This window comes from Mauremys mutica, chromosome 8 (assembly GCF_020497125.1).
Source record: "Mauremys mutica isolate MM-2020 ecotype Southern chromosome 8, ASM2049712v1, whole genome shotgun sequence".
Lineage (NCBI taxonomy): Eukaryota > Metazoa > Chordata > Testudines > Geoemydidae > Mauremys > Mauremys mutica.
In genome coordinates, this window is record NC_059079.1 from 104,328,588 (window position 1) to 104,353,570 (window position 24,983).

Consider the following 24,983-nt stretch of genomic DNA (forward strand, 5'->3'; position numbering starts at 1 on the left):
GGCATGCCTGCTGTGTGTGTGTGTGTGTGTGTGTGTGTGTGTGTGTGTGTGTGTGTGTGTGTGAGAGAGAGAGAGAGAGAGAGAGAGAGAGAGAGAGGGTGTTTCAGTAAGTGGCCCGCTGTGTATGTGCATGAGCATAGCCACATGTGATCACACGCCTGTGTGGTTACGTGTCCATTCAAGGAAGCTCACTGCATCACCTGGTCGGAGTTTGGGATCAGGTCGTGCCCTGCCCATTGCCCCACTCTCCATCAGGCCCACGGGAGGAGTAGGAAAGGAACGACCTGTTTTGGATAAATTCAGAATAAAAGAAAACATCTGTTGGGAGAGGAGCCAGTGTTATAAATAATCCCCCTGTCCCGGAGGGTCGACATTCATCACCCACTCGGCTGCACTTGCTTCCTCCGTCTCCGCCTTCAAAATAAAGAACAGGCTCCAGAATCTGCAAGGCTATTCCTGAATGCAAGGGCATGTGGAACTGTCTGTTTGCTGGGTCAGGCAGGAAGAGGGGCTGGGGATTCACCTGGGGCCGGGGGCAAAGAATGGGAGACAAGGCCTGGAACTGCTTGGAAAAGGGGCGGCGCACGCAGCAAATCTAGAGCAAAGCAGATGGGCGACATAGCTCCGCCGCTGCTCCTGACTGATGGATGACGTGCGGCCTCTTCCGCTCAGTCCAATCTCGGTCTTCTGTGCAGGGACAGCCAAAGCCTGAGAAGCGGGGCCAGTTTGGGTGGCAGCGCTGTGATTAGGGTGACCACGTCCCGATTTTATAGGGACAGTCCCGATTTTGGGGTCTTTTTCTTATATAGGCTCCTATTACCCCCCCACCCCGTCCCTATTTTTCACATGTGCTGTCTGGTCACCCTAGCTGTGATTTGGGCTGACATCTACAGGGGGACTCGACTGAGGCCATGAAATCCTGCTTCACTGGTGACCTAAATTAGGATTTCTAGCCAGAGCTCCCAAGGCCAAAGAGCAGTCGCTATCCAGCTCCGTAGTTGGCTAGAAGAAATCGGGCCCTGGGTATCCCGGGTGTCACTCAATTCCAATACACAACCCACGGAGACATCAGGCCCCTCCTGTCTTGCTCACCGGTTTTCAACACACCCAGGGCCATCTGCGGGTGCACAAGAGGGTTGGGGGGCAGGGGAGGCCACAAGGAACCTTCCCACCCACTGCTTGTGCCCCTGCCTGGGCCAGCCAGACATGGGTGAGGAGTCCATGCTGAGCCTGTGACAGCAGAAGAACTAACCTCTCCAAAGGACATGGGGAGAGGTAAGGTGGGGATGGGGCCAACAGCCCTGGTGCCCTACTGAACCCCAGCCAGCTGGGCTGAGGCGGCAGGAGGGAGGCGGGCAAGGGGATGCATGCAGCTCTCTGTCAATGGCGGTGGGAGAGCCTGCTCCTGATGGGTCATAGTAACTCGGTCAGAGTTCTGCCAGGGACTCCAGCTCTCTGTGCTGACCCTGTTTGTCCTCTTCCATTGCAGCCGATGGCTTAAAGCCACAATCAGGCCCATATGAAAGATATATGCAAAAATATCTGCTTCCACGTAACGGAAAGGAGGAACAGCTCAATAGCACTGAACGACGCATGGGGCTGGGGCAGTCTAACCCCAGCTCTGACACCGAGTCCCTCTGTGGCCTCAGTCAAGTCACTCCATCTCTCTCCCCCAGCTCCCTCGCTGGGGATAAGAATATTTGCCTGCCATCATCAGGATGGAGTGCCTTCAGCTGAGCCCAAGGACTAGCCAGCCCAGCCTGCAGGAAGATTAATGAGCTCAGCTGGGTTGCGGCCGGTCTGCCTGATTGATTGAGGGGAGCAGGCAGGCCTGCTTTTAAGATCAGCAGCAGTTTATGCCTGCAGCTGTGACTGCTCCTGAGCCTGTCTTGTTCTCAGCCTTGCTCCAGTCCTGCTTGGTTCCTGACTCTGACCCTCAGCACAGATCCTGGTCGCTGGCTGCTGCTCTGGCCACTAGGCCTGCTGGCCACCCACGCCTAGTCCTGACAACCTCAGAAAATCTGTGCTAGTTTATTCGTGTTTGCAAAACAATAACTATGAGAGGAACCAGAAAGTGCAAAACTGCTCCACTGAGTGGGAGCCCAGTAGCTGCTGGACCTCGGGCTTATTTAGATAATTGGTCATTGCAAACAACCCTACAAAGCTGGCAACTAAGACTGGCCACAGCACAAGCAACTGGGCTCCAGCTCCCTCCCAGCCGGAGGCTAGGAGTAGCTCAGAAATCGCCTTCCACTCCTCCAGGGGCGTTTCAGATGCAATGAGTCTGTTCCATTTAGGTGTATAGAGGTGTGATGGGAGAGAACAGCAGTCAGCTGTAATGGGGTGGAAGGCATGTTAGAAACAGCTTTGCAGGCCCATCCCAGTGTGCTAAGGCCAGCACTGAACTCTCCCAAGCAGGAGACAAGCCAGAGAGACCCACAAAGCTTCATGCCAGAGAAAGTGACCTGTTATCAGGGCTCGGCATCTCCTTGCTGGTCTCTTCCCCTCCTCCTCCCCCATCTTATCTCAGTGCAGTCTTCACTGCATCCACTCTATTGTCAAAAGGGAGCTAGGAGATGCTGGGTATCAGATTGAAGTGGTGAGTAAGGAGGGGACAAAGGTGGGATGCTGTCTCTGCTACTCTGACTGTGCAGTTGGCTGGCTTTAGAGGGACAGACAGATGTTTTCTCACTGTCAAATAATTCTGCGGCTTGCAGGAGGCTGTGATCTATCCTCCTGCAGTAATTAGAGGGAAATGCTGTACTAAGGAATACAAGAGATAAAAACCCATATTCCTGGTGTGTGGGAGTCTTTCCTTCAGCTGCTTGGATGCTGACCTTTCAGCATGGCTGCTGTGGCGAAGTCTAAGCCAGGGTGGGATCCGGAAAGCCACCCATGTACCGACTGGCTGCAATTATTTACTAATTATAAACAGAGAGGGCCTGGGGGATGGAGCAGGAGATGATGACAGAGAGGAGAGGGAGAAAGGAAAAAATATTCCCCTTCCCCTTACGTTCCTTTCTGAGTTTTCAATACCCGCCCCTTGAATGGAACCAGGGAACTCCTCAAAGCCCAAGGACAGAGACATCTCTAAGCCCCAAAAGTGAAACCCACATAATGCAGTGAGCAGCTACCAGCGCAGCGGAGGGAACCAAGGAAGATGAATCTGCCTCTAATTTGAAAACGCAGTTCTAGCCAGTCACTGCCAGGCACGGAGATGAAACAGCTCCGATGAAGGCGTTTGATCTTCTGTTCTGCACCATCTGCGAAGGACCCGGGCTTAACCGCTTAGTTATGGAGCTTCTTGTCCTTGTGCCCAGGATTAAGCTGCTCTCCAGATTTGAGGTCAGGGAGGAATCTCTTGGAAAGGGCTTCGGGGGCACTTTGCCTGTTTGTGGAAGTGTGTTCAGGGCAGCTTCTTGTGATTGCAGAGGCTGCAGCCAGGAAGGGGGCCCAGGAGGAGGTGCAATCAGTGGAACGTGAGCGACCCCTTCCCGCTCTCCTTCTCCTGTAGCATGGCTAAGTGGATAGGGCACCAGAACCAGGAGACTAGGCTGCCAGTGACCTAGGGCAGGGTCACTTCCCCTCTCTGTGCCTCTATTTTCCCTCCCACTCTTTAGAATTTGCATCACACTGGAGCCTAGAATCCCCAGTAACAGGCCGGGAGCCCACGGTGCTAGGTGCTGTACAAACACAGGCCATTAGGACAGCTGCTGACCCAAAGTGTTCTGCCTCTCTTGTAAGCTCTCTGGGGACCAGGCCTGTCCCTCACTCTGTATACGTGCAGCGCTTGACATACTGGGGCCGGTAGGGGCTATTGTAATACAAATAATTAACGATAATAATATGTCTCAGTGCAAAGAGGCAGGTGGAGATACTCATGGGACATCACTGGGGTGCAATGTAGACCCTCTGCTCAGAGGCACAGTGGTGAGCAGCAGCTTAGAGAGAGACAAGAAAGGAGGGAGCAGAACGGAGCAGAAGACAAATACCAGGTATGGCCCTGAGAGGGCCCTTGCTGAGCTACGCAGTGTAGCTGACACATTGATTGGTGGTGCCCAGAGAAAAAAATAACAGGGTAGGAAGTGCTGGGCTAAATGCTACAGGCAAGGGGTGGGAGTGGATGGTCTTGTGGTTTAAAGCGCTCAGAGTGGGACTCGGGAGATCTGGGCACTGGCCCTGCTCTGCCACTCACTCCCTGGGCGACCACGAGCAAGTGGCTTCTGCCCAGCCTCGCAAAAGCATAATGCAACATGGACGTGCACACACAAGTCTGATCCGTGTGATGGGAGAGGGTGTGCAAACACCCCTCACTGGTGCAGCTGTACTGGGAGAAGGGGGGGGGGTGCACGCACAACTCAGGCCCGTGCACAAGTGTGAGAATGGGGGCCCTGGATCTCTCTGTGCTTTGGTGCCACTATGTGGAAAAATAGGTGGGGATGCTGTGAGGCCTCACCCAGTAGTGTCTGGAGCACTCGGAGATCCCCTAATGGGAGGTGCCGCAGACACACAAAGTGATACCGGTGGAGGCATTTGTGCCTTGGACCATCTGCTCCGAAACCAGTGGGGCTGAGATTTCCTGCCGGCTGGGGGAATTGTTCCATTCAGCCCTAGTCACTGCCTTGGAGAAGATGGCAAAGCACAATGGATGTAACGGTGGCAGGGGATGGGCAGCCCCTAAGAGGCAGGTGGATGTTTGGGGGGAGAATCCCATGAGGAACTGGTGACTCGACCTTCTGGGACACCCATGGGTCAGACTGGAGCACTGCAGTCACACAATGGAAGAGGAGGGTTTTGCTCACTGAGTAGCTGGTGGGTCAAAAACTTCCCGCAGCTTCACACAAGAGAGACCGGGGTCAGTTTCATCCCCTGCGTAACTCCGCTGACCACCCGGCCCGGAGCCAGAGCTCCCCGAGCCCCTGAAACAATTAGCTTGTCAGCAGCTCCGTTCCCATCAATCCCTGCCACCAGCCCCGCTCCTGGGGAGCTGCCTCGCTGTCTTTCTGGGATCTGAAAGCCACAGATAGGAAAAGAGGAAGGAGAGCCAAGGCCTCCTCATTCCAGGCCTGGCGCTCTGACAGCCACAGCCGCACGCAAAGATTCCTGCTCTCTTGCAAAATGCCAAGCAGCAAACCTCCTGCCGGCTCAGCAGGAAGCTGAGGTCAGACCCCTGCGATACAGCTGCGCAGAGCTGCAGAGGGCCCCCCCCCTACAATCATAACATTTTGAAGGGGCTTCTAACGGGCAAACAGGAGAGCGAGTGGGGACAGACACAGAGCGGCAGAGAACGAGCCCGGGAGCATTTGCCAGGAGGGTGATGCAGCACAGGCAGGGATGGGGACCCGCCGCTCTCACAGGTCCCCCTGACGTACACGGTCCACCCCTGCTTGCTGGGGACACCCTCGAAGGAGTCGAAGAGATTTTCTCTCAGCAACGTGTCCCCAGTCCTGCCAAGGCCAAGCTCAGCCTGAAGGGCAGCAGGCGTGGCAGAGAGCAAGGGACGTCCACCCGCGAGAAGTGCTAGGCGCTTCCACGAGGATCCCAGTGCGCTAGGGGCACCAGAGACGTCCCAGCACACACTGAGCTCCGCTCGAGGCTGCAGGAGGGGGGAGTGCTCAAAGCAAAGCTCTTGACCTACTCTCCAGCAGCAGGGTGGGGCGGGGCGGGGAGCCCAACCACTAGAGCCTCCATCCTCTAGAAATGTAGTTTCATGGCTCCAGCAGAGGCGATGGAGACCCAAGTCACTGGAGCTGCCACCCTCTGTGGATGCAGGGGGGCGGGGAGCCTGTGCTTTATAACCTGGGAAATGTTTCCTCTTCTTTTGGTGCCTCCGTGCAGGGGCAAAGGAGCTGGGACCCTGGCTTCCATTCTTCGTCCCATCACTCTAATGCCCTGGGGCCTCACTCAGGAGCAGGGTCCCACTGCTCTAGGGGCTGGGCAAACAGGCCCTGCCCTGAACAGCGGGTAATCGCTTTGAGAGGACACTAATCTGTGCAGGATTTCCACAGTCTCTGGCTGCAGCCAGCTCCCCAAATCTACCTTCCCTTCTCGGCCCTCCAGACACAACCTTGAGAACGATCAATATGTGTTCCTAGGCCGGGAGGAATTCTCCTTCCTAAATAAAGCCACATCCATGTTCTCTTGACAAGCTCCCAGGCTGGAGGAGAAAAGCTTGGCAGCTGTGTGCAAGGGGGGTGGGTGAGCTCTGAAAGGTGGTCGAAGCTCCCAATCCCTTAAACAAGCGGGGCTTCTATTCTGCAACCAGTTTCCAGGCAAATAAATTGAAACTGAAGTGACTTCCAATTTGCAAGGGGAGAATGTGCCTTCAGGAAAAGCGGCTTGCGATGGTGTATTTTCTCCTGGCCCCAGTTCAGAGAAACCCACAAGCAAACATATTTTTTGTATAAATAAGACAGTGTGTCTCGCCAGTTAAAGCAATTCAAACATGAATGTAGCAATTTAATTGGTGCCAATTACTGTGTCTCGGTAACATTAAGATTTCAGTCACAGCCCCTTAAAGTGCCAAGAATATGAAGGCAGAGAACCCAGCGCGCAGGGCAGGCAAGCAGGAGACAGGCCTGCCGAATCGATCAGCTGGCTTAGGTTGCCTGCCAGCTCTCTGGCTACCGAGTGCCACTAGTAAGGGATAAACCCCCTTCTGGGCAGGGCAAAAAGTCCATCTGCTCCATGAGGTGTTGGAACCATGGGAAGCTTATTCTCTTCCTGCCCAGTGCCCACCCAGGGACAAAACGTTCCAGCTTTCTCTCATCTTGCCCTGAGTTCTTTGGTAAGAGGGACAGGAACTAAGGAGTCTCCTCTTCTCCTGGTGAGAGGTGGGCACAAGGTGCCTTGGGAACCAGGTTTGTGATCCAGGCCTGTCTCTGCTCCCCATAGACAGGTACAATGTGCCAGTGCACTTACCCATCTGTGCACCCTCCCAGTGGGGCTTTGTTCCTGTCCCCACCCACTTCCGGATTTTCTCCAGGGGCACCAGACTGGGTACTCTAGTGCTGGGGAGAGGTGGGCGCAGCCAGGGATGTAGGAGAGCTGGCGTGACGGGTGTAGGCGGATGTGATGCTCGGAGGCAGGCGGATGCCATAGCAGTTGGGAACACTACAGGCATAGGAGAGCAAACACCACAGAGGGATACGTCATTTACATCACCTCTCACTGAATTTTAGTTGCCTGGGGGCATCATCTCTTATGGGGACTTGCCGGGGTTTGTTTTCTGCACCGGCCCTTTCAGTGACAATCTGCTGACTCCTTATGTAACCATCCTCATTCTTACTGACCTCTGACATTGATCTAGCCCTCTGGGAAGGAGGGCAGCGCCCAGCCAGCAGGGAGCGCTCTGCACTGTGGGGGAGGAGCAGCAGTTGTGTCTCCAGCACCCTGGGAGTGGAACATTCTGCCTGGTTGGGCTGCGGGGAGAGGCAATGGACTGGTAGCATCTGTGCATCTTTCAGAGGGCAGGCTCCACCCCTGACCTTAGCACTTCCTCTCCCTCCACACTGTCCCTTGTCCTTCCTCTTCCAGTTACTGCCCCCTTCACCGGGCCGTGCGGGCTCTCAACACACACCATGCAGCACAGCACTGCAAGGTGCAATTTGCTCCAGTGGCTGGATCTGGGGTCAATTTCCACCCCTGCCACAGGCTTACTCTGCGACCTTAGGCAACTCACTGACTCTCTGGGCCTCAGTTCCCCATCTGTAAAATGGGGATACGAAAACCTTCTTGGTCTGCTTAGGCGGGGAGCTCTCCTGGCTCTTGCTGGGTGTATGTGCCACATTAGTACAATGGAGCCTGGATCTCACTGGGGGCCTCCAAGTGCTACCGCAATGAAAATAATAATGCTCAGTTTCAATATATTGCTCGGTTCCAGGAAGACACTGCAGCTCCAGACCCAGGCAGGCCCTGCTGGGGGCGGGGGCTGGAAGCTGAGGGGGCCAGAGGGGTGTTTGGTTCAAGGAGCCTAATTAGGCATTTGGGGGCTGGGGAATAACAACCCAAACCAGCCTCATTATGTCCTGTTTGCCCAGCAGAGCAGAAGGAGCTTTCTGGAGTGGTTCCAGCTCTTGGGGAAACAATACCGGGTTTATACAATCCCCTCAAAGATCCTCTTTGGGATTTCGGGCCCCTTTGTTTAAACAAAACAAACAAACTCCCAGAGGCCTTCACTGAGGGGACGTTGACAAAGCCAGAACAATCCTAGCCTTCAGGCAGCCTCCGGGCCAGAGCTGGGCTCCATCAAACTCAACAAATGGGGCCAGGATTTGGTCCAGTCCCCAGCTCACAGCAGCAGACTCCCACCCACCCCCATGCAGCCTCGCTGCCATGGAGGGGTAGCTCAGGGCAGAGTGGAGCCTGCAATGCCCAGGTAGGTAAGAACCAAACTTCACCTGAGACAGTCACCACCTTACGAGTTCATCCCCCCCCGCCCCCGGGCCTTACTTGTGTGAGTGAGGCCCACACACCTGAATAAGGGCTGTAGGATCGGGCTCAAAGAAAATGCTCCCCATTCCTGCTGCTGGGCTGATAACCGGCAGGCCCCCGTCTCAGCACTGTCATAGGCATGGCTGTCCTGCCCAGGGCTTTCTGCCCTGCAGGAGGCACTAATTCCCTTGGCTAATTGCAGGTTGTGACCGACACCTGTTCCATGTTACCCAGTCCCCATAGCCCTCGGAAAGTCCCAGCCTGCATTAATAACCCTGGGATGTGAGAATAGAGAGTAAATGTGGCCACCTTCCCATCAGCCCCACCCAAGGGCTTGTTATTCATTCAGGAAGCCCTGCCTCCTTCACAGTCTCATCATAGCTGCCTTTCCTGGCCCTGGTCCTCTCTCGCTGAAGCCAGTGCCTGACTCCCATTGAAAGGGGAGTCGGGGAGTGAGGGACTGGAGCTGGTGCTTCACAGCTTTCCTGAAACAGGGCCTAAAATTTGCCATTACTCCGGAAGGACCCCCCTTCTATCCTTGGTCTTTTGCAAAGCTCCCACTCAGATGAGCAGCGCTGTGCCGCAGAGCCAGGCGAGACTAGACTGAACTTTGGAGCCCTTGACCAGAGACCACACTTCAAAGCATAGCTCGGTGGTCTCTGTAGAACCAGAGTGACACCCCTGCTTTCGAGTACCGGCCATGTGGGTACGTGCTTCCTCCCACAGCTCCCCCACAATGTGACTATGATGGTAATTCACGGCCTCTCAGCTTAGACTACCAGCAAGCATGTCGCAGGGGGTGGTGGTGCTCTTTGTGACTTGAGTGCTTATCTCCAGTAAGAACTGGAGGAAGACCCCAACTCACTCCCCAGAGAGCACTAAACAGCCATCCTGCTGAGCCAGATGCAAAATAAATGCCCAGGAGGTGAAAGGTGAAAGACCACTGCCCATCTCCTGAGCCCTCCTGTCCTGCTGCAGTGGCATTTCTCAGCCTCGTGTTTCCATGACCAAGTCCTGGAGAGATGCTGCTAAGCTTGGCGACTGCTGCCATCCCGGATCAGTGTGGGCTGCGCACAAGGCTCCTCAGGGAACCAGGCCATGAGCCCCTGAGGTGGGACAAGCCAGCCAGATTTGTAGCTGTGCCAGTATGGACAGGCCCTGGAGAAGGCTGACCCTTGCTAATCACCAGCGGTGCCCAGAGTGACCCAAGGCCCCCGGGATCGGAATGGGTCTGTCCCACTAACCCGATCTACCCAGACATTTCTCCAGCATCCAGAGTCTTGGTCTCCCAGGGCCCAGCCCCTGCCCTACAATAGCAAAGGGCTCTTGCTGCGCAGGAGCCAAACGATGGGAAGAACACAAGACTGTACAGGGTTGACTGGGGGTTGCAAGGACCCAGCAGCAAGGCAGGAACCCGCCGGCTACCCCAGCTCTCTGGGGTCTAACTGCCGGACCTGCCCCTGCGCTCAGCCATGCGGGCTGCGCATCCCCGCGGCTCTGATCGCTGCTCCCGCCCCGGGCACCACCAGCTCAGGGCCCCCAGCTCACTTCCCCGGCCGGGATGCTGCGCCGCCGGAGCGAGGGCCAGGTGCGAATTCCAGCTTCCAGGCTGGGCAGCGGGGTCCCGTCTTCCCCCTTCCCCGCCAGCCGAAAGCGGCTCCTGGCCGGGGGGCTGAGCGTGACCCAGCCCCGCTGCCCGCCGCTCCCCAACGGGGCTCGCCCGACGGGATTCCCAGGCAGCGCAGCGCAGCGCAGCGCAGCGCGGCTCTCCCGGGCGCGCAGCGCGGCTCTCCCGGGCGCGCAGCTTACCGTGCGGGGGGCAGCTCCCCAGCCTCCAGCGAGTCCTCTCCCGAGCGCCCCAGCGGCTCGGTTCCGCCCGGCTCCCGGCCGCTCTGCGCGCCGCAGGGGGGTCCCGCTCCCCTGGACGTGCCCTGCCTCTGCCCCTAGCGCATCCCAGCGGACCCGAGCATCGCCGCGGGCCGTGCGCCCGGGGGCCCTTCGGTGCCGCGCTGCGGAGAAACAGCCCGCGGCCGGTGGGGGGAAATACAACTGGGAAAAGCCCAGGACTTGGGGGAGGCTTTGGTCCAATAGGCAAAAGGCTGGAGCCGTCTTTAAAACTTCCCGTCCTGCCCCCGCCCCCTGCCAGCTGGAGCCTTTTCCAAAACTTTCGATTCAAAACAAACAAAAAGGAACCGAGCTCCAAGGGGGAGTTTCACTCAGAGCGCGCGGGGGGGGGCTTGGACCTGAGCTCTGCGCAGCTCCCAGCTCAAAGCAAAACAAAAGCAGAGACAAGCACCCTGCCCTGCCTTTCCTCCTTGGACTTGAAACAGGAATGGGCTCCGCTCTCTCGCTCTCCGTCTGCTTTCAGTTCTGGCCTTTCTCCCTGTGCTTTTCCAAACCTCCCCCCGCTCTCCATTTCCCCCCTTTCTCAGGATGTGAGGGGATGTTTAGAAAATCCAGGGCCCATGCCAGCCGCTGACTCATGGGTTTATTAAAGAAGGCCTGTATTAAAGGGACTGCGGGTGCCCTCCGAGGGCTGCCACAGCATCTCCAGCCCTGACAGACCCACCGTCGTGAGGGCCCAGATTCAGCCGCTGTCCGGAGTCATTTCTCTAGTGGTTGCCTACACGCATTAGCTGGACGGCTTTAACCAGGCTGGTGTAGATAAAGCACTAGACCCAGGGCTTAGTTTGTGCCAGAGCTTGCCAGAGCAGAGTGCCAGCACCTCTGGGCCTGGCAGTTCCCTGGCACCGCTGGGCCTGGCAGTTCAGAGCCCCGGCACCTCCGGGCCTGGCAGTTCCCTGGCACCTCCGGGCCTGGCAGTTCCCCCGCACCTCCGGGCCTGGCAGTTCAGAGCCCCGGCACCTCCGGGCCTGGCAGTTCAGAGCCCCGGCACCTCCGGGCTTGGCAGTTCAGAGCCCGGCACCTCTGGGCCTGGCAGTTCAGAGCCTGGCACCTCTGGGCTTGCTGCATCAGCCCCAGCACCTCTTCCATTCCAAATTAAGCACTGGCTACAACCCTCTAGTGTGGACACAATTATAGCTCTATGAAAGGGACTTATAATGGCATTGCTGAGTCATGCCTTGTCTACCCGTAAAAGGGTTTGCTGGTATAGTGGATATGCAGCTGATAGAGCCAAAAAAGCTCTAGTTTATACCAGTTTCCCCAATGGAACAGCCTTTACTGGCAAATGGACATTTTTTACTGGGGTAACTTCACCTACACTACAGCTTCTGCTGGCACCGCTCGGTTGGCCAGGGGCGTGATTTTTTGACACTCCTATCTGACACAGGTCTGTCTGCTGGTACAACGTGCTAGTGTCAATGAGATCTCAGGCACCTTTATACTGGTGTAACTGCACCAGCATTAGGGGTTGTGTTGGTACCATTTTCAGAGGCTCGTCTTCTGCAGAAAGGCCTGGTCTTCCCTCCACTCCAAGCGGCGACGCGCCTTATTCTGGCACAAGAGGTCTTTTGCCTGGATCACCTGTAACAGCTCCCCAAAGAAAATGAGCAATATCAGCAATATTTTGCTGGTATAACTGGGCCCATACTAGGGCTTATACCGGTAAAAAAACCCTGTCCCTAACAGACATGGCTCTGCTAGTGGAAATGTTGAGTTTAGACCAGGCCAAAGTAATAAAATCACCCCCCTGGTTAACATAATTGCACCAGTACAAAAACAATTGTAGTCCAGGCCTAAGAGCTGCCGAGGGAGTCTTCATTTACTAGTTCCTTGGGGGGATGTGTTTACAATAGAGCTGGCTAATGATTCGTGAGCTGTAACAGTTTAGACCTTTGCTCTTTATCTCTGGGTTATCTCCCCGGTTTCTTGTCTTCCCATTGATGAAAATCCAAGTACAGACTGTTTATTCAGAGAGCTCATCTGGCTGCTGAGGGGAGGGAAGTTCAAACCCCAGGCCGTTACCATACAATGTGACTGTCTGTTGGATAGTATCTTGCACCCAAGTGCTACTCCAATGTGATGAGCAGATAACGCCATTACAATAGCACCCAGAGGTACAGGCCAGGGAGGAAAGATGTGAGCAGCTGAGATCTGCAAAGAGACAGAGGGAAGTGAGGAACAGGGCGCAAGGGAGGTTGTCCTGGAGGGCAGGAGATGCAGAGAAGGTTCTTGCACCTGCCTGTGCAGAGACCTGCTGATGAGGTCAGGGTGGGCTGGGCTGGGTTAGTGGAAGAATGTGGCATAGCTCAGGATGAGTGAAAGCATGTAGCTCCCCTGTGCCATTTTTGCTGGAAATCCATTTCTAAGAGAGTTTGATTTACCCTAGCTGCTGGTTCCCTCTGAGGCCCTGCATTGAGGCACCAGCTCCTGTGGACACAGTTCTTCAGAGGGAAGTCACAAATCTTTAGGGGTGATCTCCTTGCTTGGTGGTTGGGCTGTATGTGCCTGTAGTGAGGGGAAACAGGGTTGGGATGGATGAACCCAGTGACCTTAGGGTGCAGGTACTGCTGTTCCCCACCCTGTCAACCCCCCTTGCCAGTGGTGGCACCCTGCCGACCCTGCCTCTCTTGCCCATTGGTGCCAGCAGGTAACACTGTGATGCGAATGTCTATGAGGTCCCTGCCAAGCTTTCTAGTTGAGCAGGCTCAAAAGGAGCCGGCTGGGGGCAATGCTTGGGGTTCTGCTTGTGTTTGCCAAGTCCTAGAACAGACTCTGTGTAGGGAAACCCTCCCGGTTTCCAGGATCAGAATACCTGAGCTCCGTGGAGATTTGGGCCTCAGCCTGCCACGGGCCAGCCCTGTGCTACCAGTGAGTTGGAAAGGGGTGTGGGGTAGATTTTAGTCACAAACCATTTGCCAGGAGAGCTGTCTACTCCTGGGGTGCCGGGCCCCCAAATGGCTGACATGTTCCTGAGGAATCCCCTAGCTGCCACTCCCATCCAGAATGAACTCAGGGCGAGAATCTTCAGTGCCCTCCCCTGTGTTATGCCATGAAAGCTGGCACCCACGCAGTGGTAGCAGGCAGCTGGCACCGGTCTACCTAGAGGAGAGAGACTGAACTGGGCTCAAGGCCATTGGCCTATTACCCTGGGACTTTGGGAAAAAGCTTAAAATCACATAGACAAAGTCACACTAAGGAGGCCCCGATGCATGCTGGGAACGTTGTTATGAGAACTGGACTTTGTTGATGTGTCCCAAGTGTGTGTCCAAGGTTGCTTTGTTCAGAAGCAAAGATTGTTTGGTCTAAAGAGGCTCCTGGGACAGGCTTGTTCTAAGAAAGCATGAAAACCAGAGTAACCCGGGTGGGTGTGAGGGAAGGGGAGCTTGTCTGTGCTTTTGGCTGGGTTGGGTTTGCTTGCTCTGTGTCCAGTCCTTTCTCATTGCCTTCCTCTATTTCCTGCTCCAGTCTACAGATCTAAGGGGCCTCTGGCCACACTGCTCCAGGGGTTTAGCAACTTTGATCTTAGGCCGTGGCTCCCCTGGAGTGTGCTGGTGCTGCTGCAGGGAGTGCAGGCTAGAGTGACCCGGCCTCCTGATAAAATTGGGACCGTCCCAATATTTAGGTGTTTGTCCCAATATTTCACTCCGCCCGCAGCACTCGGCTCCCCCCTCCACCCTCCGTCGGCAGCATTCGGCTTTTTTCTTTTCGCTCTGTTGACAGACCCCCCCTTCCGCCCCCCATGTGTCCCGATATTTTCTTCCTCTCGTCTGGTCACCCTAGTGCAGGCACAGCCGCTGGCAGCTGTGATTTGCAGCAGGGCAGCTTAATGCTGCTGGAAACCACAGCAAGCTGCACCGTGCAAATGGTGGTTCACAGTAGGTTTGCTTGTCTACACTAGGGATTTGCACTGGTGCTGCTACACGAGGGGCTAAATCCCTAGTGCATAAGACCCAGCTAGATTTGGTCTTCCCCAATTCCTGCCCCCAGGAGAGAATTGACGGACAGCTGGACTGCACCTCCAATCCAGTCTACGGAGAGGGACTCTGCCTCTCAATGAAAGACTCACAACCTGGGGCTGATCCTGACAACAGTCATTGCCCCTTTGCCAGCGAGGAGAGGAGCAGCAATTTGTTAACTTCCCTCCCCGCCTGCCTTTCCCCTGACCTGGGTTTGTTGTGTGACGGGGTTCAGTGAGGGCACAAGATTGCTCGAATAGTAAGGCAATAGAGGCCACAATAGGATGGAGATGGCCCAGTTAATGATTCCAACATTTAAGAAAGAAAAGATGGGCCTGGGCCTTGCCAATTTCCCGGCAGATTTAAGTAAAGAAAGGGTGGGCGTTTAGGCCTCACACCGTGTGAAAGAAGCTGTAAAGTTTTGTCCCTGGCCACGGGGTGGACAGAATAACATCTGGTGAGTCCCCAAGCAGCACCCAGCATTCCTCCCAGCCAGCGGGGTTGAGCACCCAGCTCCCACGGAACACATGGTGAGCCAGGTTTTGAAAGGATTTTGCCTGGACTTCTCAAGGACTGTCTCCAGCACTTGCTCCCGAGCGCTGCTTGTAGGGGCACGGATGCTGTGGGACACGGGGCTGATGCCCAGGTTTTGGCTGGGTGGAAATGGATGCCACACGGTGCCCAGATGAAAGAGTAAATGGTTTGTTTTCTCTGCAGTGATAGCAGTGAGTTTTGAAAGGAAGCTCAGGCAGGCAGGAAGCTCTGGACAGGTTTCGGGAGCGATCACATGGCCAGGCACTAAAGCGGTTCCCTAAAACAAGGGCATCCAGCACTCCCCTTCTGCATCCCTCCCCCTCTTGGGGCAGAGGGAGGCTCCTGAGGATTTGCACAATGCCAGGGACTGTGTGGGAGCTTTTCATGCATATTAACTCCTTTGTGGGCCTCAGTATTGTCAGCCACCCTGTAAAAGGCAGGATGCTCCTCAGTGTCATTGGCCCATCCTGCATCCCATTGGCCCAATACGCAGGGCAGTCAAAGAGCTTTCGAAGGCAGCGTCACCCTACCGGGGCACTGCATCATCCTGTCCTAAGGGGGACGCAGTGACAACGTGCCACAAAGACGCAAACACTGGGGTGCAGCATCCCACTAGCCTGATGGGATTGTGGAACCCTCTCGCCCATGCTGTCAGGAGCTTCATGCCCACTTTGCTCCTGGTGTTCAGAGAGAAACAGCCCTAGTTAGCAGCAGGGGGTTGATTCTGGGCAAACCCATGCCACCTTCTCCCCGCGGATGACTGCAGAGAGCTCCCAGCCCCGGCCCTTCCTGCTCTCTGAGCCCTCCTCACTCGGGCGATCTGCCTTGTAACTCAGTGGGCTCAGCCTTGTTCTCGGAGGCAGCAGCAGCAGCAAACTCCAGTGGTGAATAATAATAGCAGCTCCTTCCGGTCACCCCAGACATTCCAACACATCTGGAGCCACTTACGTTCTGGAATATTTAACCCCTCGCAAGCTCAGCTAGTGCAATGCCTGGCAAGCCAGACAAAATCCAGGGCAAACGCTGAGCCCGCTACTCCCGGCCACTCCCATCCTGTGTGGGCTGGGCCCTACATTGTTTCCTTGTTGAGCCTCCAACCACTCCATTGTCTCCCTTTCAACCTCCCCCACCCCCCTTTTACTGTGGAGTTTGTCCCTTCGTTCCTCTAGCAGGGCTTTAAAGGAGTCCTGCTTCCCTGGGCCCCTCCCTGGAGACCAAAGAGCAATGCAGGTTCTTCCTCATGCCTGCACTTCCAGAGGCTCCTGACACTAACGGGGGTGACAAGGACTCCTCTCCCTCCACAGGAGACATCTCGCAAAGGTGGCCTTGTCTCCCCACCTCCAAGTGAGCCCCTTCTCTGAGCCTGCTGCGTTAGCCACAGAGCAGGGGCCAGTTTGAGTCTGGCCAGTCCAGTCCCAGGTGTTCTTGCTGCCAACCCGAACCAGAGCTAGGACCAGGCATCTCACCGGCTGCAGAGGAAGATCTGGGAGCTGCTGTTTGGTCTGGAGCTTTGTTCCCTGGTCCTTGACCCAGAGCAGATATAGGGCCCATGTTCCGCCTTAGCTTCCTGCCCCTCGTTCTCCAGTTTCAGTGGCCAGGGTTCAACTCTGCCCTGCCCATGGCAGCAGGGTCAATGTAAGTAACAGGGATCAGTAGAGATGGGGGTGGAAGAAGGATTGTTTCCTACCACACACACATGGTCCCACCGACTCATTGCTTCAGGGAATTAGGAGTGACTCGGAAAGGCTGGCTGCTCAGTGTGAAATGAGCCTGTGTGTGAAATCAGTGGCTGGGCCTCAGTCCCGTGCCTATGAGACAAGTGTCCACATCTCAAAAACTGCAGGCACCATAGGCGTTCTCAGCAGAGGGATCACAGATACCCTCCCCCATGTTAACCCAGGGGGGAACAGGTACCCTCCCCCCAGGCAAACCCAGTGGGAAAGGTACCCTCCCCCCATGCTAACCCAGGGGGACAGGTACCCTCCCCCCATGCTAACCCGGTGGGAAAGGTACCCTCCCCCCATGCTAACCCAGGGGGAACAGGTACCCTGCCCCCAGGCTAGCCCAGTGGGAACAGGTACCCTCCCCCCATGCTAACCCAGGGGGAACAGGTACCCTGCCCCCAGGCAAACCCAGTGGGAACGGGTACCCTACCCCCAGGCTAGCCCAGTGGGAATGTGCAACCAGCACCCTTGCTAACCCAGGGGCAATTCTGAGGTCTTTAAGCATAACCCACCCTTCACTGGTGCATATAGAAAGAGGCTGCAAAGGCAGATCCAGGGGCCCAGTGACTGTTTCTTGCAACCTTTGAGAATACTAACACACACACACACACACATACCTGCCCCTTTAGCATCACTCATCTGCTAGAGCCTGGGGTTCCCCCACCCTGTTCCAGGCGAATGGGGCGTTGAGCCACAGGTCTCTGGGAGAACGCGCCTGTTGCCCTCTTGTGGCCAGTTCTGTGAATTCCATGGAGATGCTGGCAGCAGAAAAAGCCGTTCACCACTTTCCCAGTCATCATGGGTGTGCAGGGTGGAAGCAATGACCTAGGGGAGAAGGAAGCGGGGGTGTAGAAAAAGAAAACCAGCATCCGGAGAGAAGGACCATGGGACTCTTCAGTGATGACTTAGAATCATAGATTATTAAGGTTGGAAGGGACCTCAGGAGATAATCTAGTCCAACCCCCTGCTCAAAGCAGGGCCAATCCCCAAATGGCCCCCTCAAGGATTGAACTCACAACCCTGGGTTTAGCAGGCCAATGCTTAAACCACTGAGCTAAGATTTAAGTCTAGCCTAGACAGTACAGTCCAGTCCTCAGGGTGGGGACCTGTTACACAGGCCTGGTTTGCAATACCCAGGTAGGCCTGCAGTTGTAGACAGGCATTTGCACATCTACTTTGCACGTGCACAGTTGGATGAGTGTGCAAAAAAAGCCTCCCTTGATTGGCACACGTGTGTGGCTGGCTATATCACATGCACAAATCTGGCCTTTATTCCTTCGTAAGGCTGTGCACGCCTATGGAGTGGAATAAATTATGCTAATGCCAATAACAGTGCGTGTCATGCTCCAAATTCCTGATCCCGCTATCCTCCAGTGAGAGGCCTGCTTCATATACCTCTGAGGTGAGGGAAGAAGGGACGCCAGGAATGAAGACTTAGACGGGGAAGGCCACTTCGACAGCAGCACACCCGTAAGAATCAGGGCAATCTCTCAGCGCTGCCAGCGTTCGTGAATTTACCTTGAGGGTATTTAGGATTTTTCACAAAGCTCCAGCTCAGGGAGTTGTGTAAACATACGAGCCTCTCAAAGCTCCTTTTGTAACAAGGGAAGTTTCTTGCCCTCGTGATTGTGGAGAAAAGCCAGAAAACGGGACCTGCGTGTGCCCTAAAGCGCCCCACTTTCAAAAAGAAACTCGTGTTACTTTTAAGCCAGTCTCATGATTTTTGAGGCCGGGCTCATGATTGTGCAACACTTGGGGAGGGCAGGATGGCTCTCGGCAGTCCCGGCGGAGCCCTGAGATATGCTACGCTGAAAACTGGTTGGCCTGGATGGGGCCCGTGGATGGCACCAGAGACAGCAGTGCCAGGGGGTGGCGGGAGCAGCAGTAACCATTGAGGCACGAGAAGGCCCTTAGCAGGGGTTATGGAGATGGAGCCAGGAAGGGGCACTCTCAGCATGTCATCCAAGCAGAGGGAGGGTGCTGCTCACCCAAGCAAAGCGCTGGGAGTCTCCTTTAGCGTTTAGCAGGGCAGGGGAAACGGCTGTTCCCTGCTCCCCCTGTCTGTCGTCCCTGTTTATTAATGCTCCCAGCTCTGACCATCTGCTGCTCCCACGTCCCCTCAGCATCTCTCCTTTCTCCTCTGCTCCAAAGAGCAGCTGCAGGCCTGTGGGGGCAAAGGGATGTGGAGCCCACCTCGCAGGGCAGCTGTGCCCACCGAAAGCAAAGGCACGCGCATGCCACACTCCGCCTTCATCTCCATCCCCATCCCCAGCTCCCTGAAAGGAAGAGCCTGAGCCACATGCCTCAGGAATGAGAACAATGCGCTCCGCGTGGTTTGGCTGGGGGTGGGAGCGGGGGCCCTCGGCGCAGCAGGGACACGCCGTTCTCATGCGCACGCTGGAATGTGCGCGCCTCAGGCTGTGGGATTTCCTGCCGGGGCTCTGCAGCCTAGGGCTGTTAGGGAACCGTCCCCACCGATGGGGAACTGGCCTGAAGACGCTGATACCTGGTGGGTTGTTACAATCCACCAGCCGGTTCTTTCTTTCAAACCTCAGTCCTGGCCACTCGCGGAGACCCTGGTGACGGGCGAGTCGAGCCAGGGAGACTCGCAGTCATTCAGGATTTGTTCACAGGAGCAGGGCTGTGAACGCTGGTGGCCAGACTCCAGTCTGGGCAATTCAATCCTTCCCCCTGCAGTTCACATCAAGGTGCTCTCCTGCCTCCACTTCCTGTCCTGCGCTGTTGTGGAGTCTCACGAGGCGCTGTTTCATGGTGGCTGAGTTCCACCCCAGAGGTGGGCAAAATGATTCTCTGCCTACCTAGGCACCTGTGTTCCCCCAGAGGTCTCTGACCATTGGTTTCCCAAGGTCTGCCACAGCTGGAAGGCAGGGCCGGTGAGGGGGCCGGGCAGTCAGGAGACCCACGCCAAGGACCTAGGGGCCCCGTGTGAGCAGCATTGCTCCCAGCTGGCTCATCCCTTTTCCCCAGCTGCCTACACCCTGCTGTCCCCACAGAGAAGCTCCGTCTTGTGCTGGTTTGACTGGCCTACTGCCCGTGACGTCCTTCCCAGACAGGCGCGTGCGGTGCTGGCTTTGCGCCCCGTCTGCCTGGCCATGCTGTTCCTCCCGCACATCAGCGACATGGAGAGTCTGCTGGGGACCGCAGGGGGGAAGTGGAAGGTGGTTTTCCACCCAGTCTTAGCCCCCGCCCCCTCTGCTAGCCCAGGCCCCATCTTTGGGCCAGAAGCCAGGCTGGGAATCTTGCGAGACCAGGCCTGCTGCTGGGAGCGACTCGTTCCAGCCCATTTTCAGCAGAGCTCACAGCTCCCTGTGCATCCATCGGGCCGAGCTGCTTTGCAAACGCGGCCCCAAAGCAGTCCCTGCAATAGCCCAGAGACAGCTCTCTGGCTGGGTCCCAGCAGACCCCGGGAGCGCAGGGACGGCAGGGAAGTGAGAACGATAACATACCGCAGCAGTGAACTGGAACAGCTCTGAGCCCAGGGCCGGGCCGGACTAGGCTCATGGTCACATTCAGTCTTGGCGTCACTTCTTTTCTGTTCACACATCAAGTATCCCGCGGGAGCCGAAGCTTGGCAGGGTCGTGTGAGGGCACTGGGCTCGTGATAGACACCTGCAGGCTCAGGGATTGGGAATAGGAGCTAGAGTCTTTTTATCTGCAGATCAGCCAGGTCAGCAGTGCCCAGCTAATCCTGGCTTGTGGGGCTGCATTCAGTTCTTGGGGGACAGGTGTCCACATGCCCAAACTATGATCACACCTGATTCCAACTGGTCTTATCCTGGCCATCTCAGTCCTGAATGGGCCATGATATCCGAAGCCCCTGCCCAAGGGCTGTGTGAGATGTACATACAGTAGCTGCAAGTTACTGTGATTGTTTTCCATGTCTCATGCCCTTTAGATTTCCAGCCTCTGGCCACCTGCTGGAGGCAGCTGCCACGTTGCGTTCAGTTTCAGATCTAGCCTGTAGTGGAGGACTCATGCACTGTCCTGTTTTAGGGAGACTTTACTTATGTTCTTTCTTGGGCTTGTTGCTTTCCCCGGCATCTAAAATAAACTCATGTGGGCTGACGGTTCTGAGTGCCCTTTGTCTCTGGAGATCAAACAGCAAAGGCATAGTGAGGGTGTGACAGCGTTGGGGTGGGGCTCTGAATCTATAACCCAGCCATTGGAAGATGAACCTGGCCATCTTAGGTACAGATAGGGACGGCACCTCCTTGGAATTTTTAGAGATACCGATGCAAGAAAACTGTAGGTAAAAGCCAAGCGGAGTCAATGAAGGGTCTGTGATATGACAGCAGCATGTCAAGGACTTGTGCCCGGCATGGAGAAAGAGTGTGTGTGTATGTGCGTGCGCGCATGTACCACTGCCCTCTGCTGGGTGCAGTCAGAAAATCAATTGTGTGTCATAGCCCCTATATGTTGACCAATCGTTAGAGAAGCTTCAGATGTCAGGGGCTGGTGCTCTGAGTTCTGCACCTGCTGCCACAGTGAAGCTCTGGGTAGTGGAGGCAGCCTGGTGCAATTCCTACATGCTCATGGAGTTGTGATGATATTTAACCCTTCGTCCCCTCCGTCTGTCACAAACGTTTCCTCTCCCATCAGTGCTGACTCACATAACATGGGGGCCGGGGGTATAATCTTCACCCCACTTCTAACTGCATGATTCCTGTGCCGGTGTCACAATCCAACGCTGGCGGCAGCTTTCCCACCTTTTCGCTGCCCTGGTTTCTGGTTTGTTTGCACCTTTGGCTCCACAAGGTGGAGCCATTAGATCACAGATAAAATCAGAGAAAAACCCCAGCCCAAGTCTTGGATTTAGGATCTCTGTGGTGCTGCGGACTCCTCACCGCCTCGCTGGGCCTGGCATCTGCGCGGCCTCCGTCTGCCCCAGGAGCACCGTCGTCTCCGTGCGCTCAGCCTGACCAAGCACCAGTTTGAAGCAAAGCACCACTGTGGAAAGGGACCAGGAATTTGGGGCTTCGCCATAAGTGAACGCTGGATTAATGCCTCCAGCCAAACATCGGGGCCACCCAAAAACCATGTTCTTCCCTCCAGAACCTGCAAAGATTCTTCCTCCCTGTTCATGCCCTGATCTGTGCATGCCTTGATCTCCCTCTCCTGGCCCTCACTGTGGCACCATATCCTGGGATCCTGCCTCGATCCACCCCTGAGCGGCCTTGACCGATTAATGGGACAATGAATTGCCTCATTCCCTCTTGAGTCAGTTCCCTCTCATTTGAGGAGAGGCGACGGCTTCTCAGCTGTTTCAGCCACAATTTGTTTGCAGTAGGGTTTGTATCGAGTAATCTGCACAGGGGGTGGGGGGCCCTGAAGGGGCATCTGAGGGTGTCATCCCTTGAACGGCTGGAACCAAACAACTTGCCGCTCTGGGCATCCCACGGCAAAACTTGTCTGTTCCTGCAGCTCAAACAGGGCTGAGCTGATTTGCCTTAAACCAGGTGCCTGCCAGTGGCAGGGGAAGGGGCAGGGAGAGGACAGGAATTTACAAGCCCCAAGGCCCCCAGGTTCACTCAGATTTACCATACACCTGAGCAGAGCTTGTACACCCACTGCTCCTCTTCAGAAGCCCCTGGATAAGCCAGGGGCACAGATCCCCCCACCCCACAGGGATGGGCTAGTGGTAACCAGACAGGCAGAGGAACCCCCCCGAGACAGGGAAATCTTCACTCAGCCCCCTCCCATCAATGCACTAGCACCGAAAAGGGGAGGAGGTCTAGGACACAACGGGAGCACACCCCTCCTGGGCTGACGCCTGCATGAATGTGTGAGCAGAGGGACTGGCAGTGAGCTCTGGAGCCCTCCGTGGTCTGGCCCGGGCTCACTGAGAGGCTACCTCTGTCCTCTGTCCCTTCCTAGCCCTTATGGCCCCTTAGGGTTGTACGGTCCTGGAAATGAGCTTCCCACCAGAAGGCTTCAGCCCAGGGAATCTGCTCCCTCTGATTATGCACCAAGACTTGACTCTGGGGGTCCTCAGGGCACCGCGTACAGCTCACCTGCTGGATCCCATCAGAGCCAGGCCTGGGCGGAGCCAGACAGAGCTGGGAGGCGCCCAGAGGCCAGGGCAGCGGGCACCGTTGAACTGGTCCCATTCTGGGCTAGGCACTGGGTGAGAGGGGCAAGGCAAGGTGGGCCTGTGGGATCTGGCTGTATCTGCGCTCAGGGGGATGCAGGCGGAAGGTTAAGGCCGGGTCGCTTGCCCAAGGTTGCAGGACCCTGGTACGTTTTGGCCCCCAGGATTCTAGCATGGATCCTTTTATTCTAAGCACCAGATCTTCAGCCCAGCTCCACCCCCTAGGTATTGCTGCCATGGCACAAAACGGGTGTGGAGCTGGCTTAACCGGTCGCAGAGGGATGCCCCTGGCCTAGGAAAACCCCCAGGTGAGGTCACGCTGGTGTTCCTGCCTCTGGCCCCCGGGAGGCCTTTATTGCCGCGTGTTAGAGAAGCCCGGAGGCTGTGCTAAGCCATGCCAAGGGTGAACCAGACCAGATGCTGCTGCCCACAGGATGGGGTGGGAGCAGAAAGGCCACCTATGCCCTCTCCCCCCATCGCAGTGCACCTGAGGATCTGGTCCAGGGCCCCTCCATGTCTAACACACCGGCCACATCCAAGCTGCTCTGATTCCCTTCCCCCCAAGGGGGCTGCTGCTTTCTCACCCAGCGAGAGCTGGGTGGACCAGCTACCATAGAAAGCCCTCCAATGGCTGACCTAGGGTGCGCCCGGTCTGCTGGGTGCAGCCTGCCAGAGACCGAGCTCCTCTCTCAGCCCCACAAAGGGCTTCTTGTTTTTACCGAACAAACTTTGCCGAACACAACCCTGAGCGGCAATAAAATGGAGGGGAAAGAGACGTTATCATCCCGGATCTTTATGACACCATTGTCTTGGCACCATTGTCTTCCTCAATCATTTCTCCCTGCCCCCCAGCCCCTCCCACCAAGGTAAACTCCCTGGGGAGGGAACTCACACAGAGCTGGGGGAGTCGTCCTTAGCCAGCGCCTGGCAAGTGGGCCCTGGGGTCTAGATTCCGCCTGCTTCTCCTCAGCTGCGGGGCCAGGGGCCTGTATGAAACTGATCACAAACGATGCCAAGCAGAGAGCTCGGCTCCCCACAGCCGCTGATGTTCCTAGCGTCTGGCAGGAAGGTTTGCCCGAGGCCCAGGCCATTGCTGGGGACTGCCCCTGCTGCCGAGCCTTTCCCACCCGCCAGCTTCTCTCCCTGTCTCTGTTCGCTACAAATCAGGAGATTTGTGGCCTGGACTGGTGGCCTCATGAGGGCAAAATCCCCCCTGACTTCCGTGGGAGCTTTGCCTGCATCCAGGCGGGAGGATCCTGGTCTCTGGACACAACGTGAGCAGTGCCGTGGAAGGAAGTAGCTTTGTCTCCTTTTTCTGCCTGTGACCCAAGCCCAGCTATCGGGGTTGGGCCAGTGGGAAGAAACAAAGGGCACTGCCGAAGGAATGAACTGCAGGGAGAGGAGAACAGAGCATAAGAACGGCCAGACTGGGTCAGACCAAAGGTCCGTCTAGCCCAGTATCCTGTCTACCAACAGTGGCCAATGCCAGGTGCCCCAGAGGGAATGAACAGAACAGGTCATCATCAAGTGATCCATTCCATTGCCCATTCCCAGCTTCTAGCAAACAGAGGCTAGGGACACCATCCCTGCCCATCCTGGCTAATGGCCCTTAATGGACCTAGCCTCTGTGAACTTACCTAGTTCTTTTTTGAACCCTGTTATAGTTTTGGCCTTCACAACATCCTCTGGCAAGGAGTTCCACAGGTTGACTGTGTGTTGTGTGAAGCAGTACTTCCTTTTGTTTGTTTTAAATCTGCTGCCTGTTAATTTCATTTGGTGACCCCAGTTTGTGTGTTGTGAGAAGGAGTAAATAACACTTCCTTATTTACTTTCTTCAGCCAGTCATGATTTTATAGACCTCTATCATATCCCCCCTTAGTCGTCTCTTTTCCTGTCTTAAAAGTCCCAGTCTTATTTATCGCTCCTCATATGGAGTGATAGCACAGTGAGGTTTGCCGCATCCCTTTAGCGTTCCCTGCTTTTAACTACATACCTCAGCCCCCTTCTCCCCCTGGAGGTGCCTCCTGCAGTTCCTAGCTGGGGCACACTGGTAAAGGGTTGGGGACTCTGGGCCAGGGGCGTAACTTAAACAAGCCCCATGGCTGCTCTAACTCTTGCTGGGGCTGGCAGACAGCAGCCTTCAGGAACAAGCCACCATAACCAGCTCACTGAACCACTTCCCCCACCCCCCGTCTTTCCCATGCACTGAGTAGAGCTTAGCTGTAGGAGAGAATCCAGCCCTATGTAGGCACCACGTCACCTATGGCTGAAATGCAGCCACCTCTGGGGAGGAACACAGCAGTTGTCTAACAGTGTATAAAG

General features: G+C 55.9%; 1 protein-coding gene across 2 annotated transcripts in view; it reads right to left on the reverse strand.

Annotated features, from left to right (window-relative positions):
* The window catches only part of PDGFRB (platelet derived growth factor receptor beta), a 60,158-nt gene extending 49,479 nt beyond the window's left edge, over positions 1 to 10,679 (reverse strand). The window contains exon 1 of one of the 2 annotated variants that reach the window (XM_045026461.1): positions 10,243 to 10,671. The gene's annotated coding sequence lies outside the window, so the exon portion shown is untranslated. Of the gene's footprint in view, positions 1 to 10,242 lie in introns of both variants that reach the window. The other variant, XM_045026462.1, reaches the window with a different exon arrangement.
* Positions 10,680 to 24,983: the final 14,304 nt, after the last annotated feature.